Raw genomic sequence first — 3,124 nt, forward strand, 5'->3', positions numbered from 1 at the left:
TCTAATCAGTCCTTGTATTGCCCCTCTTTGTGAGTGGTCAGTACATGATGACAACATGGAAGTTATCATTTCCCAACTATAACAGACATAACACTCTCAATAGACAGATATCAAATAAACCCTCTCCTTTGACAAGTTTTTGTATAACAAGGCAGACTGGGAAAAGTTTAAAAAATTATCAATTGATATGTTTAACGATTTGACTGTGGACAATGAGAACCCTTTGGAATCATATAATCAGTTTTGTATTCGCTCAACACACTTAAGCAAGAATGCATACCTAAATTTACTAAAACTTCAACTTTTCGAAGTAAACCTCCGGCACCCTGGTGGAATGATAATGTGAACAGAGTGTTGTCAACTCTTATGAGGCTTTAAAGTGCTACAGAGCTACTCCTACTATTGAAAATTACATACATTACAAAAAAAATTGATGCTATTAAAAAAAGGACTATTGCTGAGGAAAAAAGAATGGCTGGCAAAGACTTTGCGACAATTTTAATAGAACTACACCAATAAGCGTTATTTGGAATTACATTAAAATGTTTAAAGGTATGAATAAAAGTAAAAACAAATCATACAACGATGAGTTTATCGCATCCTTTTTAGATAAGTTGTCAGAAGACAGCACAGTTAGTTTCGACAATCTAGATGTATACTTTAATCTTAATAATAATAATGAGAAATCCAAGTTTCTGTTAGAACCTTTCTCAAGAAATGAATTTTTACTAAGCCTTCAATCTCGTAAAAATACAAGCCCTGGTTTAGACGATTTTCCCTACATACTAATTAAAAGCTTGGATTCAACTGTACAAGATATTTTATTAGATATATTCAATGCACTATGGTCAAAACAAATAATTCCTCAGCCGTGGAAAACCCAGTGCGTGATTCCAGTTCTCAAACCAAAATAAGTCCCCAGATTGTGCTGATTCCATACTCGGTTTCTTTCCTTGTCAATCATGCATATGGTAAAGTTTTTGAAAATATGGTAAAATGTCGCCTCGACTGGTTTGTTGAATCAAATAGCAATTATTCCGCATGTGCAATAGGATTCAGACGAGGTAGGAGCTGCGCAGACAGCTTCTTATCCCTTATAACAGATCTGAAATATGCAAAAAATAGTAATGTTAGTGTTGCATGGTTTTTTGGATGTCAAAGGAGCATTTGATAATGTTCATCCTGGAATATTAGTTAAGGTGTTAACTAACTTGGAATACCGGGGTTAGTTGCCAAGTGGTGCATGAATTTCTAGTTAACCGAACATTATATGTGAAACATAATAATATAATACATGGCCCAAGATCTGTGTCTAGAGGCACTATGCAAGTGCAATTCTGTCACCTTTGCTATATAATTTGTATACTAGTGAGATTTGTAAATATGTAAATACAGATTTTGTAAATATTTTACCAGTTTGCTGATGACCTTGTACTATATAGTGTCAATAATGATGTAGACATAGCCATCCATAAAATTAACTATGCTGCTTAAGGAACTACATTTATTTTACCATAACAGATACACCTACAAATTAATCCAACTAAAAGCAGTTCTATGATTTTTAGTAAGGACTCTCCTTCTAATAATATTATATTCAATAATGAAGTAATTTCCAAGTTAACCATCATAAATTTTAGGCATAGTTATTGAGAATAACTTAACTTTTTGAAAAACATATTAAATATATATCTCAAAACTCCACAAAAGGGCTAAATATTATGAGGTGTCTAGCGGGAGTATCTTGGGGGCAGACCCAAAGATACTTTCAATTTTGTATAAGCAATAGTTAGAAGCCATTTTGACTATAGTTGTTTAGCTTACTTAGATAGTAATTATGTACATAGACTAGACATTATTCAGAATAAGGCTTTGAGGTGATTTCAGGAGCTTTCTGCTCAACTCCCATTAGAGCAATGGAGGTTGAAACAACAATCATGCCTCTTGTATTGAGAAGATTACTACTGGCAGAAAGACATAGTGTGAAGCTATTAGCTTCAAACAATCAAATATAATTAAAAAAATAATACCTTGTGAATTAGACTGCCATGATCCTATGACTACAGGTGCCGATCTTCTCAACTGGCCAGGCTCCCAAGTCTCTCGCATCCTGCTGGAAATGAGGAAGAAATTCCCATCATTGTATGCAATATCACCTTGGCCATGTTATTCACATTCATTCAGTTCTTATTCCCTCAAGTTTCAGTAATTAGGGCTTCCATCACCTCTAATCAGGATATGTTAGAATTTTTAAGTGAAAATGAAGATTACTACAAACTTTATACAGATGGCAGTAAGGGAGAAAATTATGTTCGTAGTGCTGTTTTAACCCTCAAAATAAATTTGTTCAAAGCTTTGTTCTGAATAGTAATTGTAGTTATATTTACTGCGGAGGCATATGCTGTTTTAGAAGCACTCAAGTTAATTGCATTTACTAATAGTTACCATAAATTTTTAATTCTTACTGACTCTTTAAGTCTAATTAAAGCTCTGGAAAGCTTTAAAGTTCATTTTAAAACATCATACATGATTTTTAAAATAAGAGAAATCATTAACAATTATAGAAGAAAAGGATTGGAAATAGCGACTTTTATGTAGTCTTAGCCGTCACATAAAGAATAACAGGCAATGAAATAGCGACTAAGGCTGCATATGATGGAATCAATGCGATAGATGTGTCCTTAATTGTCAATATTCCGGTCGACTGATTGTTATGCCACCATTAAACATGATTACAAAATTTGTGGCAAGAATTCTGGAAGAAGGATCAGGAAGCCGGGGAAATGGTATGGTTTGCATTCAGCAAGACTTACCAGTAAACCTTGTGTCTCTCCCAATAAGCTCAAGTCACCCAGCCGTGATTTTATGAGCCACAATCAATCGTCTTCGTTTTGGCCATACTAAGACACCTGCACATCTGACCAGACTTGGAATTGTACAGAATAATAAATGGAACAACTTCGGAGGTTTCGTTGAGCTTGAAAAAGGTTAAAATTTCTTCGTTAGTCCAAGCACTCATGATGGTCACATCCGTTCCATATGGCTTGAGTTATTGACCTGAGCGACACTAAACACGAGCCATCGTGTAAGCACGTCGCAAGTGCTTGTCGCAAGTTTCTTTAGA

This window comes from Choristoneura fumiferana, chromosome 16 (genome assembly GCF_025370935.1).
Source record: "Choristoneura fumiferana chromosome 16, NRCan_CFum_1, whole genome shotgun sequence".
Taxonomy (NCBI): Eukaryota; Metazoa; Arthropoda; class Insecta; order Lepidoptera; family Tortricidae; genus Choristoneura; species Choristoneura fumiferana.